The sequence below is a fragment of the Macaca thibetana genome, chromosome 8 (genome assembly GCF_024542745.1).
Source record: "Macaca thibetana thibetana isolate TM-01 chromosome 8, ASM2454274v1, whole genome shotgun sequence".
Lineage (NCBI taxonomy): Eukaryota > Metazoa > Chordata > Mammalia > Primates > Cercopithecidae > Macaca > Macaca thibetana.
In genome coordinates, this window is record NC_065585.1 from 86655304 (window position 1) to 86672535 (window position 17232).

The 17232-nt window shown below is 42.2% G+C and overlaps 1 protein-coding gene across 3 annotated transcripts in view; it reads right to left on the bottom strand.

Moving 5' to 3' along the window:
* Positions 1-16948, bottom strand: part of FAM110B (family with sequence similarity 110 member B) — a 154662-nt gene extending 137714 nt beyond the window's left edge. For 2 of the 3 annotated variants that reach the window (XM_050802281.1, XM_050802283.1), the window contains exon 1: positions 16651-16909. The gene's annotated coding sequence lies outside the window, so the exon portion shown is untranslated. Of the gene's footprint in view, positions 1-16650 lie in introns of all 3 variants that reach the window. The other variant, XM_050802278.1, reaches the window with a different exon arrangement.
* Positions 16949-17232: the final 284 nt, after the last annotated feature.

Sequence of the window (17232 nt, forward strand, 5' to 3'; positions counted from 1 at the left end):
ATGTCATCTAAAAGACCAGGATGGCTAAAGAGTAGAAAGGAGAGTTCTACTGGCAATATTGGTTTGCAGGTGTGGAAGAGACGATCTTGGGGGTGTGTCAAAGGTCTTCTTTCTTTCTTCAAAGACGGGAGGACAGGTTGGGTTTTATGCCTCACAGGGACTGTATCACACGAGAGTCCTACACATGCCACAGGTTTGGAGGGAGCTGAGTGCGTGCACAGTGGGTAAACATGTAAGTAACATACATCCCATGTTCACTTTGGGGCAGGGTTTAAGCATTAAAATGGGGTAGAATTTGGCTCTTTATGTCAAAAGGTGAACCACAGGAAACAGAGTTCCTGCACAGTCTCTAAAAGCATGCTGAAACCATTTAATGTCTGCAGTTGCTTATTAGAAAAGGATGCTCAAAAGCCCAGCGCTCTATCCAGTCGGAGTTGCAGTGGTCTGGGTGGCAAATCTGTTAGGAGGGGTTTGATAATTTCTACTGTCAGGGAGCTTAGAGCCATAGGAATTTAGAAATTTGCCATGCCAGCCAGGACTCTGAACCCTCAATCCATAGGCAACTTTGTTTCTTTAACCTTAGGGTCTTTCTTAGTTGAGAAAGGGGCAAACCTTTCAAATCAGAAAACAAACCTCCTTAATTGTAAAGAGATCAGTAGATTCCTGACTCTGAGCTAGAGTTCAAAATGCCTGACCAAAATGTACGTTTCTTCACTTCTGCAGGGATGCAGCCAAACAGATACCGTGTAGGCAAAGCTAAATGTCCTTTGAGAAATGTTTGAAGGTCACTCTAGTACTTGGGCCCAGTACACCTCCCAAAGAGCAGCGTCAAGACAATTTTTTCCTGGAAATTTTTCAAAGCAGACATTGCCAAGCTTTCTACCATAGCTGTAGAAAAATCTCACATAAATGAATTTGCTAAGCTGTGAGATATGAACAATTAAAGATAATGATTCTAGTTTTATAACAATTAAGCCATTCTTTATGGCAGGACTTAGAAATCAGGATCAAGTGGAATCTTGTCAAACCAGCAGAGCTGGAGGTGATATCCCTGGCCCGGCCCAGCACCCCACACACATGTGCCTCTAATGGTGTGCTACCACAGGGACTGTGGCTTCATTTAAGCTGTTTTCCTTCGTCCTAGATGGAAATTTAAGGTTAGGGATGACATCTTATTAATCTTTACTCCCAGAACCTAGCATAGTGCTAGGGCACGTAAGTACTCCAGAAATGTGTTCAATAAATGAACCACAGATCATTAACAGAATATGGCTTATGGGGCAGAACCTTCTAGAGCACAAAAAACCTGACCAAATCTGATCTCTTCTCAAATGAGGCTAGTGTATGTTTCCTCACATTCCTGAAATGAAACAAACTCTGTAGGAAGCTGGAGGACAGCTCAGGCTGTTCCTGACACAACCATCAAGAACTGAGAACCGAGACCGGGCATGGTGGCTCACACCTGTAATCCCAGCACTTTGGGAGGCCAAGGCGGGTAGATCACTTCACAGGTCAGGAGTTCGAGACCAGCATGGCCAACGTAGTGAAACCCTGTCTCTACTAAAAAAAACAAAAACAAAAAAAAACAAAAAACAAAAAACTAGCAGGGCATCGCATCGCACATCTGTAATCCCAGCTACTCGGGAGGCTGAGGCACGAGAATTACTTGAACCTGGGAGGCAGAGGTTGCAGTGAGCCGAGATCACGACACTGCACTCCAGCCTAGATGACAGAGTGAGACACTGTCTCAAACCGAGTTTCACCAGCTATAGACAGAGCCGTGCCATCAACCACAACTCAATGCTCTCTAAAAATGCCTTCGACCTGATCAGAGGACACATTTCAAATGAGTTACGGAAATCCAAATATAAACCTACAGAAGTGTTCTGATTTTCTAGCCAAGTAACCCTATAAAAAGAAAAAAAAAATGAGGTCAGTTTGGCATGATTTGTTCTTAGTGGAATTATTCTTGCTTTTAGTTATTACTACTTTCTCTCCTACAAGTACACAACCATCTGCTTCGCACTATGTTTTAGAATGCTGCCAAGGAGATGGAGCAAAATCAATGAATTACAGAGTCTAGAATGGCACCATCTCATGATAATATAATGTAAGCCACAAATGTGAACCATATATGTTATCTTATGTTTTCATGTAAACATATTTTTAAATAAAAGAATAGGTGAGGTTAATTTTGATAATATATTTAACCCAATCCAAAATATTACCATATCAACATTAATATAAAAATTATTGAGCTATTTTACATTCTTTTCTCAAACTGAATCTTCAAAATCTGGCAAGTTCTTACACTTTCAGGCACAATTCAGGCCAGCCACATTTCCAGTGCTGGGCAGCCACGTGTGTCCTGTGGCTATCACACTGTACAGTGAAGGTCTAGGATCTCTTGGTGCCTTCTGCAAAATCCAGGCATTTACCTCGATCCCAGCTCCTTTTGTGTTCTCCACAAACTCTCAGGTTATTATCAACAGTGGTACTTTGTTCCCATCTGCAAACTCCTTCAACACCCGAGATATAATCCACCTAAATCTCCAGATACAGACTACTCTCAAAGCAGCAGAGAGGTTGAAGACCGAAGCAGATACTCACAGGACTCTGCTGGCTGGAATGTGACTTACGCCCCTCTATCAAGTCCCACTGTCTAGAGGTCAGGCAGAGATATACCTTATGTCTGTGCATTGAAGTTACTTGAGCATCATAAAGACGAGGTTGTTTCTTCTCTTCTCTTTATTCACAGGCAGGGAGAGCAGAGAGGAAGGAAAAGATGACCAAGGCCTGAACTAAGGTGGAGGGGTATCCAGAAATAGAGAGGAGCCAGACAGGGGAGGTATTTCAGGGTCAGATAAAGAGGAAAAACTAGGATGAGGGATGTCAATGGGGACTCGGGCTCTGGTGAGCTGCTGAGCATCAGCTGCAAGAACACAGTCTGTGGATACTGGCTTGTCTTCCACCTGCAGTGTGGAGGCCTCTCCCACTCATGGGGCTCATACCTGGTGCCGGCCTTAGTTCAGATGCAGGGGGAAGAATTCATTGAGTCCCCTCCAAAATTACAGCTACAGAGGAGGAATCAGTTCTAGTGTTCCACAGCATTGCAGGGTGACTATAGTTAACAATAATTTATTATACACTTTCAAATAGCTAGAAGAGAGGATTCTGAATGTTCCTAATACACACACAAAAAAATGTTTGATGTGCTGGATATGCTAATTACCCAGATTTACTCATAACACATTAGATACGTGTATCCAAATACCAAGCTCTACTCCATGAATATGTACAACTATTAGATGTTAATTAAAAATAATAATTGAAAAAAATGCAGCCAGGCGTGGTGGCTCACGCCTATAATCCCAGCACTTTGAGAGGCCAAGGCGGGTGGATCACCGGAAGTCAGGAGTTCGAGACCAGCCTGGCCAAAATGATGAAACCCTGTCTCTACTAAAACTACAAAAATTAGCTGGGTGTGGTGGGAGGCGCCTGTAATCTCAGCTACTTGGGAAGCTGAGGCAGGAGCATTGCTTGAACCCGTAAGGCAGAGGTTGCAGTGAGCCAAGATCACGCCATTGCACTCCAGCCTGGACGACAAGAGTGAAACTTCGTCTCAAAAAAAAAAAAAAAAGAAAGAAAAAGAAAAGAAAATGCAAGCTTTTCATGACTCCTACACTGTCATTTCATTAGACCACAGAGTTTCAACGAATCTATTAAACATCTATGAGCACAGACAAAAACTGCATTGCTTGTAGCTATAATTGCTATTTTAGGCATGAGAAATTTACCTTCTTGTAATAGAAAAAAAATAAATCTTACAGAAAATAAAACCTTCTGACATAGCATTCCATTTGCATTACTCTTTGCTACAAGTATTTCCAAGCACCTAGCATAATGCCTAGGTGCCTTACTTAGTCCACTGTGGTTCCTATAATAAAATTCCGTAAACTGGACAGCTTATAAACCACAAAAATTTCTCACAGTCCTGGAGGTTGGAAGCCCAAGATCAAGGCCAGCAGATCCAGTCTAATGAGGGTCCCCATCCTGGTTCTCAGGTGGCACCTTCTCACTGTATTCTCACACAGCTGAAGGAGCAGGGGAGTTCTCTGGGATTTCTTTTACAAGGGCACTAATCCCATTCATGAGGGCTCCACCCTCATCATCTAACCACTTGCCAAGGCCCTACCTCTGAATATCATCCCCTTGGGGATAAGATTTGAATATATGAATTCTGGGGACTCATAAAAATGCAGACCATAGCAGAGGGATGGAAAAGAAAATGGGATGAAACCTCATTTTTCTTCCAAACTAAAAAGACGTATCTTTGTTCCACTGATGCTGCATCACCCATGTCTGGTAGGAAACAGTGGGACCCACGTGATCCCATACACAAGGTACATGGACAATTTCAACAATAGCAACTGGATTCTAAAGCTATTTCTTAAAAGAGGCAACAGGACATTTCAGAGGGCTCATGAGGACAGAGCACCTGTGAGGGCAGTTCGTTTCTCTTACACCAGGCAGTGACTTGGGGTTCAGACCAGAGAAGTGACGTTCTAAGAGACGGCTGAAGGTGAAGATGACATTCCAGCTAAGAGACGAGGCCCATGGAGCTTACAGTTACCCAGTGCTTCAGGGCGAGCGAAGACTCAACTTCCACCACCTAGGTAGCAGCATGGTGCCTGGCACATTGTAGGCACTGAAATACTGGTTGGCTAGGAAATGGCAGTGGTGTCAGCAACTAGCGACACCAATAATCACCATATCAGCTGACCAAAATCCAAACTCTGGTTTTGGGGGAAAAAAAAAAATCAATTAAGCCAGGCCCGGTGGCTCATGCCTGTAATCCCAGCACTTTGGAAGGCTGAGGTGGGTGGACTACCTGAGTTCAAAAGGCAGACACCAGCCTGGCCAACATGGTAAAACCCTGTCACTACTAAAAACACAAAAATTAGCCAGGTGTGGTGGCACATGCCTGTAGTCCCAGCTACTCAGGAGGCTGAGGCAGAAGAATTGCTTGAACCCGGGAGGTGGAGGTTGCAGTGAGCCAAGATCATGCCACTGCACTCCAGCCTGGGGGACAGAGTGAGACTCTGTATCAGAAAGAAAAAAAAAAAAATTCAATTAAGGGTGGACTTCATGTCCTAACAGTGAAATGTCCTTAGTGAAAAGTTTTAGCTTTATTACACTCGGACCCAGCCAGTTTTACCCTAGAAGGTCTAGATAAAACTCTTCCTTGAGGTTTAAAGACCCACAGTCAGCCTACTGAACCCTGCCATGGCCATAGCACTAGGGTTCCATGGCCACCCACTATTGCACGGTCCCTTAGGCCTTATCCCAAGCCAGTGTCTGTAGTTGATTCTAGTCTCAAACCAACTCCTGGCCAAAGAGGGACAGATGAAGAGCCGTTGGAAAGTCTAGAGCATTGTAAACAAGTGAGTCTAAAAGTGAACTCAGAGAAATTATTAAGTTTTAGTTATATGCAACTGCTCAGTTCTTTACTACTTGAAGCCTAAACTCTCAGAAAGCAAAGCTAACATTGCACATAAGCAGGAATGCATCAACTATTTCACCCATAAACTGACAGAGCCATCACACAAAGTAGTGCCAGGAAAAAGTAAGTAAAATATAAGGATCTGCCTGAATAATAATATTATTGTCATTATTATTACTGTGATTGATTTCACGTGCTAATGGAGGAAAAGCCAGTTGTGAATGATGGTTTCTGGAAAAAAATGATAGAGAGCCCAGTTCCTTCCTGATATCACCACGTTAGGCAATAAATGGTAGTTACCATCAAATTAAATAACTATCTTCTGTTAATACCAGAAAATGTTATTTTTAAGTTTCAAAACACTTCTTTACCTGGTCAAAATCTGAAGAGTAAATAGGAGTGAAACCTCTAAGTAAGATGTAATTGTACGAAGTAACTGCCATCACTTTACACCTGAATGTAAGTTTTGTTGGGGATAATTCATAAAATGGAGACTTAGACTTGGTAGAAGTGTAAGAGGTGCTAATGGCTCTAACAGTCATCTCCACGTGCACCTTACAAAGACCATACGGATTAGGGAGGAAACGGGTATCAACAACACCACTGTTTTTGTTTCATAGACAATGTTCACCATGGAAAAATACACAGGCATACCTTGTTTTACTGCACTTCACTTTAACATGCTCCAAAGATAATGTTTTTTTTACAAATAGAAGGTCTGTGGCAATTCAGCATCAAACAAGTCTGTCAGTGCCATGAGCACGTGCTCACTTCTGGTCTGTGTATCACATTTTGGTAATTCGCATAATATTTTAAACTTTTTCGTTGTTTTACCTGTTAAGGTGATCTGTGATCAGGGATCTTCAATGTTACCGCTGTAATTGTTTGGGGGCACTATGAAATGTAACCACAAAAGATAGCAAACAACCAATAAGTGTATGTGTTCTGACTGCTCCACTGACTGCTGCACCACCCTCCAACCCATCCTTCCTCTGCTCAGGTCTCCCTATCCTCTCAGACACAACAATATTGATATGAGGCCAATTAATAACCCTACAACGGCCTCTAAGTGTTAAAGTGAAGGGAAGAGTCACACATCTCTCACTTTAAATCAACTGCTATAAATGATTATGCTTAATGAGAAAGGCATGTCAAAAGCCACGACAGGTCAAAACTAGGCCTCTTCAACCAAACAGTCAACCAAGTTGGGCATGCAAAGGAAAGTTCTTGAAGGAAACTTAAACTGCTACTCCAGCAAACTCACAAAGGATGAGAAAGCAAAACAGCCTTATTGCTTCTCGGGAGACAGTTTTAGTGGTCTGGCTAAAAAATTAAACCAGCCACAATATTCCCTTAAGTCAAAGCCCAATCCAGAGCAAGGCCTTAACTCTCTTCAATTCAATGAAGGCTGAGAGAGACGAAAGAGCTGCAAAGGAATAATTGAAAGTTAGAAGAGGTTGGTTCATGAGGTTTGTTTGAGACGGAGTTTTGCTCTGTCACCCAGGCTGGAGTGCAGTAGTGCGATCTCAACTCACTGCAACCTCCGCTTCCCGGGCTCTAGCAATTCTCCTGCCTCAGCCTCCCAAGTAGCTGGGACTACAGGCATGCACAACCAGGCCTGGCTAATTTTTGTATCTTTAGTAGAGACAAGATTTCGCCATGTTGGCCAGGCTGGTCTTGAACAGGTCAGTTCAAGGTCAGTTGGCCTGACCTCAAGTGATCCACCCACCTCAGCCTCCCAAACTGCTGGGATTACAGGTATGAGCCAGTGTGCCCGGCACTTCATGAGATTTAAGGAAAGAAGCCATCTCCGTAATATAGAAGTGCAAGGTGAAGCAGCAAGTGCTAACGCAGAAGTTGCACAAGTTATCCAGAATATTGACTTAAGATCATTGATGAAGATGGCTACAACTAGGCAACAGATTTTCAGTGTAGACGAAACGGCCTTATATTGGAAGAAGATGTCATCTAGGACAGGGGACCCCAATCCCCGGGGTTAGGAACTAGGGTGCACAGCAAGAGGTGAGTGGTAGGCAAGCAGTCCATCTTCTGTCAGATCAGTGGAGACATTAGATTTTCAAAGGAACACAAACCCTATTGTGAACTGTGCATGCAAGGAATCTGGGTTGCATGCTCCTTAGGAGAATCTAATGAAAAATGTGATAAGCTTGAATCATCATGAAACCACCCCCCTCCCCCACCCCATCCCCCAGTCTATGGAAAAACTGTCTTCCACAAAAGCGGTCCCTGGTGCCAAAAATGTTGGGGACCGCTGATCTAGAACTTTCACAGCTACATGGAGAAGTCAATGTCTGGCTTCAAAGCTTCAAAAGACAGATTGACTCTCTCATTAGAAGCTAATGCAGTTGGTAACTTGAAGTTGAAACTAACGCTGATTTACCACTCTGAATGTCCCAGGGCCCTTAAGAATGATACTAAGTCTACTATCCCTGTGCTCTATACAACAAAGCCTGGATGACAGCACATCTGTTTACAGTATGAGCTACTGAATATTTTAAGATCACTGTTGAGACCCACTGCTCAGGAAAAAGATTCCTTTCAAAATATTACTGCTCAATTACAATGCCCCTGGTCACCCAAAAGCTCTGATAGAGATGTACAAGGACAAAAATGTTGTTTTCATGCCTGCTAACACAACATTCATTCTGCAGCACATGGATCATTGAGTAATTTCAACTTTCAAGTCTCATTATTTAAGTAATACACTTTGTAAGGCTATAGCTGCCATAGACACTGATTGCTCTGATGTATCCGGGAAAAGTAAATCGAAAGCCTGGAAAGGATTCAGCATTCTAAATACCATTAAGAACAGTCATGATTCATGGGAGGATATCAAAACATTAACATTAACAGGAGTTTGGACGAAGTTGATCCCAACTCTCATAGATGACTTTGAGAGGTTCAAGACTTCCATGAAGGAAGCAACTTCAGATCTGGTGGAAAGCACAAGAGTACTAGAGTTACAAGTGGAGCCTGAAGATGTGACTGAATTGCTGCAATCTCATGATAAAACCAATGATGAGGAGTTGCTTATTATGGATGAAAAAATAAAAACTCATTTCTTGAGATGGAATCTACTCCTGCTGAAGATGTTCTACTGTTGAAAGGACAACAAAGAATTTAGAATATTACATAACTTAGTTCATAAAACAGTGGCAGGGTTTGCGAAGACTGACTACAGTTCTGAAAGTTCTACTATGGGGAAAGTGCTATCAAACAGCAACACACGCTCTAGAGAAATCTTTGGTGAAAGGAAGAGTCAGTTCACGCAGCAAACTTCATTATTGTCTTGTTTTAAGAAATTGCCACAGCTACTCCAACATGCAGTAACTGCCACCCTGATCAGTCAGCAGCCATCAACACTAAGGCAAGAACCTCTAGTAGCAGAAAGAGTATGACTTGCTGAAGGCTCAAATGATCATCAGCACTGTTTAGCAATAAGTATTTTAATTAAGGTATGTACATTGTTTTCTTAGACAATGCTCTTGCACACTTAATAGATTACAATACAGTTAAAGCATAATTTTTATATGCACCCAGAAACCAAAAAATTCTTGTGACTCACTTTATTGTAATATTCATTTTATGGTGGTGGTCTGGAATCAAACCCACGATTTGTCTCCAAGGTATGCCAGTAGATACTGTCTTCATTGTGGATGAACTTACTGTCTTACAGAAGATACACTCACAAAACCAAGAATATACCAAAAATGCAGCAATCAATTGGGTCAATAAAGGAAGTGTTGGTCAGGAAGGAAAAAGTATGATGTTGCTAGCACTACTGAGAAAGACTTTGTAGAGGAGCAGGACTTAGAGGAGGGGTATCTGGTGTTAACACTCTTGGAGTCAGCTCATTTAAACCAACTTGGGAAATATACTTTTACAAAAGTGTTTTAACAAAACCTTACTCTGATTGTATTACATATATGTGATTGTTAATTTTATGTGTCTACTTGATTGGGCTATTGGGGTGCCCAGGTATTTTGTTAAACATTATTTCTGGCTGTACCTGTGGGTGTTTCTGGATGAAATCAGCATTGAATTGATGGACTGAGTAAAGGAAATGGCCCTTCCCAATGTGGGTGGGCATTATCCAACCAGTAGAAGGCCCAAATGGAACAAAAAGGTGGAGAAAGATTGATTTTTATCTCTCTCTCTCTCTCGTTGCTTAGCTAATATATCTATATTTTCCTGACCTTACACTGGAACTTATACCATTGGTTCTCCTGGGTCTCCATCTTGGAGACAGCAGACCATGGGACTTTTCAGCCTCCATAATCATGTAAGCCAATTCCTTGTAATAAATCTCTTTTTCTATGTATATTCTATTGGTTCTGGTTCTCTGACTTATACAAGGTATATGTGAATAATTAATACCATCTGGTAAAATTAAAAGTCCAAAGTAAAATGAAGATACTTAAGCATCTCTGGCACAAAATGCATAAAGGTATTTGCTAATATGCAGGTATATTTCATTAAAGGGCCCTGTGATTTGGTCCCTTTATGGATAACTCACAGTACCTAAACAGCAGCATGTTTCACACTGAAATTACTCTGAAAAAGGCTTATGGAGATAGCAACCAGGGATGAACAATCAAAACAGTTCAATCTTGTGATGCTAGTGAATCCTGAAAGGAAAAATACCTGTAAGAAAAATCAAATAAGCAAATCAGGCCACATGAGTTAAAGCACATGTCACACTGAGGCAAGGGCAGAGCCACTTCTAACAGGAAAAACAGGAAATGCTATGTACATACTGAACACTAGGCCCTTCACACACACACACACACACACAAACACCACACACCTGCACACACTAGCTCCATGACAAGTGTGGCACTTTCACTGCTTCCATGGAAAATTCATTTGAAGTCAATTTCCAAATAATACAGGCACACCATCAATAATCTCTGGCACTACCTAAAAGAACATTTCAACGACCCACAAAATATATATTTATATGACTGTACTACTCTCCACCACCAAGACAGGTACGTACAGATTCACTAAGAAGAACTAGAAAAAAAAAATCTTCATTAAATTAAAGAACTAAGTTACTAGGCAGGGAGTCTATCCTTGCAAAAATTGTGGCCACTTTACCAAAACGTTATAAAACGGTTTATGGTTACACAGCCGGTGCATGTTGCAGGTTGGAACAAAGCCAACAGAAGCTGTGAAGAGCACCCATGACTAGTCATATTAACAACCCACACAATGATTTCTCTTCTTCTGTCATGGTCACTAAACAAGAACAAAATTTATTGGGGAAAAAAAATCTGATTTTAAAATCACAACATTCCAATTAATGATCATTTGAAAGGACACTGACTAGGGATAGATTAAAGGAATTTTTTTCAAATCCCCAACTCACAGTCAACTGTACAATGAACCTCCCAATTCACCTTGTTTTAACTATGTGGTAAAAACACACAAGGGTAATCAGGATTCATTGGTATTTTCCCAAGTTGCTGAATGTTCAATTTCCAACTGTCTCTTTTTGGCCAAGAGTAGAAACGGTGGCCCCCATGGCAGCCAGAGAAAGTAAATTGACTAACGTGTTTGGGCATGTGTGTGACTAAATATATATACACAGCCATAAATGTGGAGTGTCTACAAAAGTGTTTGAAGATGTCTTTGCATTTTATTCACTAAACTTCACCCAAGGACTGTAGTCAACAAGCAAAAACTGTGCAAGATTAAAAGCCTGAAGAAGAATACACAAATATTCTTATTTATAAAATGAGTATGATTTCCTATTGAAAAATACAAACAGCACCAAAATCAGTGTACTAACAAAAGCCCTTACAATGAGATGTGAAATCACAAGTAATACAAAAGAACTTAGCAGAAACTGAGAGAATTATCTACCATCCATCATCCATCTGGCAGCTCCCACTATACTCAAACTAAATGGAAACGCTACACCCCAACCCCAACTCCCCTGTGGTCCATAAGGCCCTGCTGACCTGGTTCCTTTGCTGCTATCTCTTGTTCCTCATAAGGGCAGGTTCTGCCTGTCTCAGGGCCTTTGCATGGGTCATCCTCAATGCCCAGAGACCTTGCAGAGGTTGCCTTCTTTTCACTGAAGTCAGCCCTAAAGTCCTCAGTGAAGCCCTCCCAGACCACCAAGCCCAGATGGAAAAGTGGCCCCCATTCTTGACTGCACTTATTACTGCCTTAAATTCACTTTTCATTTATTCACTTAATTTATTATCTATTTTCCCACTTTACACAATAAAGCCTCAAAGAGGAAGGAACCTTGTCTTTCCTGACTGGTGTTTATTCAAAGTACCTGGCACACAATAAGTCCTCTATCAATATCTGTTTAACAAAATCATCATAGTAGAGGAACTTAGTAAACTATGTTCTTTTGCACAATTACTTATTTTTTATTTATATTAAGTTCCCGTTAATGGGACAAAAAAAAAAAATCACTGGTGAGAATGATCATTTTGAAGCCTATATGTGATTCCTCCCAAAAAATAAAATTAAAAAGATGAAATAAACTTCTAATGGGGCTGTGAGGAAAAAAAAAATGTTTTGCATTACAACACAACCACTCAAAAATTTCCCATATGCCTGTGAATTGTATTTTTAAAAGCCTTATCTGGAACTGGACAATTTCAAAACCCATTGATCTTGCCCTGATGTATAAAACATACCACAGAATTCTTCTAATTCTTCCAGAAACCTGTCTACCAAATGACATACTGTTTCCTTTTGCTTAGGTATTCATTTTTGAACTTCTCTCTAAAGTGTTTACAATTTTAAAGTCACAGATTTAATGCCAGTTTAAAACTGTTTAATCATCCACATGTTCACTATTTTTGTCACCAAACATACTGAGCAAAGAAAGTAACTTGCTTCACCTACTAAACTTTCCTTTAAAACAACAACAACAAAAAAAAAACAAGGCTTATGTCTTTGAATGCCAGTTTCTTATGGGAGTTTCCTCATGAGACAAACTGTAAAATGTGAAAAACGTAAAAATCTCACTCAATCCGTTCTTCCCATAAGTGTAAGGAAATTTCAGATGTCAAAATGACATAGACATGATTTAAGTAAATTAATTTTATATTACAAAAGGATCATTCAGAAACAAACTAAGGTTGTTTTAAAACAGGATGAAAAAGAAATTCTGGAACAGTGGAGAAGTCTTATATCTTTATTATCTGTAATCGTTTGGATGTTAACATTCACAAAAAATGAAAAACTAAGTTTCCTACAATTATTCCCCAAAATTTTTCATACAAATCATCCCATAACTTATCCTTTCAAAGTCTAGAGTTAATGCTACATTTAGCTTCCTTGATAAACACTTTGGCTATAATATGTGTTTTCTTCTGAACAATTCCCAAATATTACATTTTTATATTTCTATAATGTTTTCAGTACAAAAAAAAATCACCATTAAAAAAATCAGATTAGGCTCTGCCTAAAGTCTAAAATAAAATAAATGAATATACAGAAAGAGGATTTGATTCAATGTTTCCAAAATCATCATAATCCCCTCTGATGTACTTAAGTGATCAAAATGAATAAACTTGCTTTAACCCAAGGGAAAGAAAGTCACTGGGCATATGGGGAGCTGTGGTACTCCCAGATCACCTGAGCAACAAAGTCAAAAACAGACCCAACATTCTTTATTACTTCTAAATCTAAGACATTTTTATCAGAGTCTACATAGTTCAAAGAAGTTAAATGTGCCATCTCTCTCTTCAACCTTCCTAAAACAAGCGATCTTTAACAAGGTATTGTGAAATCTTAAAAGGTTTCCCCTGAAAACTAAAAGTGGTGTACCTTTTCTCATTTTAGACTCTTTGATAATCAAATGCTAACCACAAAATTCAAAGTATGTCAATGAGTTCTAGAGAAGAGATTTGTTGACATCAAACCTGAAAAGTAAGTATGGAACACAAACACCTCCAGCAACTGAATGTACAAGGCAGAAGTTACTCCTCCTGGTATGACAGAAAGATTCATGGGGTCTGGAGACACACACACACACCTTGCCACATATTAGCTATGTGACTCAGACAAGTCACTTCCCTTCACTTGTATGATAGAAAAGGGATAACAGCACCTACTCTCTCTTAGAGGAGAGAACGCACCCAACATCAACCATCGAGGACTTTGCTGGTCCCAGAGCCAGCCCTTAGAGATAACTGTTATTATGAACCAGAAAATCCTTTTTCTGAGTGTACTAGATTTCTAGGCTTGGTGTCTGTACTGAATAAAATGGATGTATTTTTCTTGGATGAGTCATGACTTTGCAACACTTCAGTCTTCATCCTGAATATCAATTCTCACTGCATCACACCAGGAGGCAGAAGAATGATGCAAATCAAAGTAAATGAGAATTGGCCCTAAGAAATTGTTTTCTTAAATAAATTCAAGATGCAAGTAGGTTTCTGATCGTTTGTTTCTCTCTCCTAAAAAGTTAAGTATGAAAAAAGTTCAGATTAGTTGGAGATACTCTAGGCTCAGCTGATCAATCTGACTCTACTATGGGAAAATAAAGTGAACAGTTGCCTAATAATATTTTTACAAGTAATGTTTGTGTAGCACCTAAAATGCGATCGCTTTCAGAGAGAAAAATGGTCAACAGTCTACAAATGTTGAACATATAAAGTACAAATTTAAAAACAAACTGTATTCCCAAAAAGATTGTTGGATAGTGTCTGGTTGGTAAGAGTATGTTTTGGGGGCAGCCAACAATGGGATTGCTAAATTAATCCCTGGGATTCTACTAGACCATACATGTGCCTCCTCCACCAGCCTTGTCTACAGCACCATCTACTGCCAAGCCACTGTGCCTACAGCAGTTTTGCTTCTGCAGTGCCCTAAGAGTTAATACCATTCCTTCGCTTAGCTAAGTAAGTTATTTAGGAATAATAATTTTTAAAAAGTCACTTCAAAGTTAAAGGGGAAAGGAGAACATGAAATGAGAGTAAACTCCTGACAATCATTTAAAATATCTAAATAGCAAACACAATCTTTGGTTACTAACACATGGCAAATAAGTAGTTTTAAATAAGTGAGTTTTCTTAGCTTGTTAGGCTATGAATCCTGCTTGCTCTGCTTGATGTATATACAGTAGATATATTTATCTTTTATCATCTTTTAACACTGTGAGAGTTACTTAACTCTGCTGTACCAATGGTTCTTTCCACTGGGAATTGGAAGTAGGATTCTAAACCTAGAGAACAAGGGAATGCAGGGGAGGTAAGGATGGAGTTCAGCACCCAGGTCTTCCCTAATGTCGAGGCCTTAAACAATTAGGCTCTTAAGGACAACCAGGTCTCCTTATGAAAGGCACCAGAGCATGACTGGGTTCAAGACTGTGGTCTTGCCCTAAGAGATCCACTATGTAAGATGAATTAAATCAACCCTTACCATGCATAAGGATACACAGAGGAGCCTGTCAGTCACAGGCAAAATAACAACCCAACCTCAGCCCGGATCTAAAATTAAAACCACAGACTTAAAATAGATCACGATTTAACAGATCAGAATTTTAAAAATCAAAACAGCCATTTTCCAAACAGAAAAAAACACATAGCTTGATAAGAAAAAATAAAAGTAATATTAGCTGACACCTAGAACTATATGCAAGGCACTGTTCTAAGCACTTTATGTCAGGCTGACAAGGCACCAACCACCTCTCTGTTCAATTAGTGACTTTACAGTGTACAATCTATAGTGATACTACAGATTAAATACCGTAGGGTAAACCAGTGGGATGTTATCAGTGAAGGATTCTAGTTTACCATTAACTCACCCTTATTCTAGAATAACTATGCTTAATAAATAGCTTACCTGAATGACCAGGGGTTGTGACGTTACAAAAATGAGCACAAGAAATTAATACAAGTATCTTCCCACAAATGACTACGTGTAAGTTGGGGGGGAAATACTAAATAAATACCTTCTTCACTAACAAAGGAAACGAAGAAAATGGAAGTCCTACTATTCACACTGCAAAAATACTTATTCTACTATCATATTCCCTTTTGAGAAATAGACCAGTTACGCCAGAAGTGCAGTATTGTCACAGATGTGTGCCAGATTTTGCAGAAGAGATAAGTTGGCTGTGAGGAAGAACCCAAAGTTTGCCTATTTTTTAGGCATGAAAGAAAGCCTGCGCGCCCACGTGTGTGTGTGTGTGTGTGTGTGTGTGTGTGTGTGTGTGTGAATAAATCTAAATAACAACTTGAAAGGGTTAAAAAGCCGGGCACCAGGTGTTTTCTTTCCACTTTCCAGAGAAATTTAAGCACATTGCAAAGTTATCTCCCCCTTCCCCACGAGCCAGCTTAGGGGAGACCTGTCACTGCCATGTACAATGTACAGCTCCAGCTCTAAACAATAGGAGGGCACCAGGCTGGGCAGCAGGCATCGCGGCTTCCCACAGCCTGCATGGGCTTTGTTGCCAAGTTATGAGCTCCGCTGGGTGATGGAGGCACGAGTGAGCCAAGGAGAATTTAATTCTATTTCAAATCTGTATGCTTTCAAAGAAAATAGAGACAATTGAGGCCGCGGGACGAGCTGGAGGAGGTAACCAAAAGCAAACTTTCGGAACCTCAGAATCTACATTTGTAGCAGACAAGGATTAGGTGGTATTGACATTCTCAAAGTATTTAACACTGAGATTAGAGACCATTCAAGGAGCGGTGGCCGAGAGGAGTCCCCATCCCTCGTAGTCTCACTCCTCCAGCAGCAACCGGCAGACGCGCTTTCGGAGCCCACCTCCGCTCCGCAGCACCGCCAGCTTCCCCCAGCCTTGGCTCCAACCCCGGCTCCAGCCCCGGCCCCGCGCCCGGCCTCCTAGCCGAGCCCAGGACTTGCAGCCAAGTCGAGCGCAGAGGGGGCACGCGGTAGGCAGCGGCGCTGCGCCTCCCCCGGCGGCCCAGAAAGCCGGCCGGGGTCCGCCTGGGCCAGTGAGGCCGGGCTGAATGGAGACCCGGGCCGGGTGAGGAAGCTGCAGGCGCAAAGCCGGCTTAGCTCCGCGCCGCCCAGCCGCGCTCAGCTCTCGCATTGTCCGCAGTCGGGGCGCGGCGCGACCACTGAACCCGAATCTCAACCCCAGCCCAGCAGTCTCTCTCCCGGCCCCCACGGCCCAGTCTTACCTGGGCCGCGCACCCCAGTCCCTGGCGGTGCGGCCCGAGCCGGGCGCCAGGCTCCCGGAGACTGCGAGGAGGGAGAGTCGGGGCCCGCGAGGGACGGAGGGCCGAGAGCGGGCTGTAGGGGCTGCCGAGTCCTCACGGTCACCGTCGCGGGGCCGCTGGTAGAGAGCAGACGGGGCTGGCGGAACGGGCCCAGGACGCGCGGCCGCGGAGGGCCCGGCTGGCGGCGGCCGCGATGGTTCGGTCTGCACCGAGTGGGAGGGCTCAGGCAGGCTTCGCCGGAGAGCGAGGGAGGGAACTTGGAGCCAGTTGCTGTGGCCGAGAGCGCGTGTCCCTGAGCCAGTGTACACGCCCCTCGTGCGCCCCGCCCCTCCTCCATCTCGCCCCCACCCCACCTTCCGGGTTCCCACCCCTCTCGCACCTCCGCTCCAAGCTCTGCCTCTCTCCCAACATCTCCACCCCGCTACTGATGTCCACCCCACCCCTGACCCACCCCCACTGCACTCAGTCGGCGCCCCCATTTCCTCCCCCTCCCCCACCCCCACCTATATCCGCACACAAGCACCCCCACCCTGCTCCCACCCG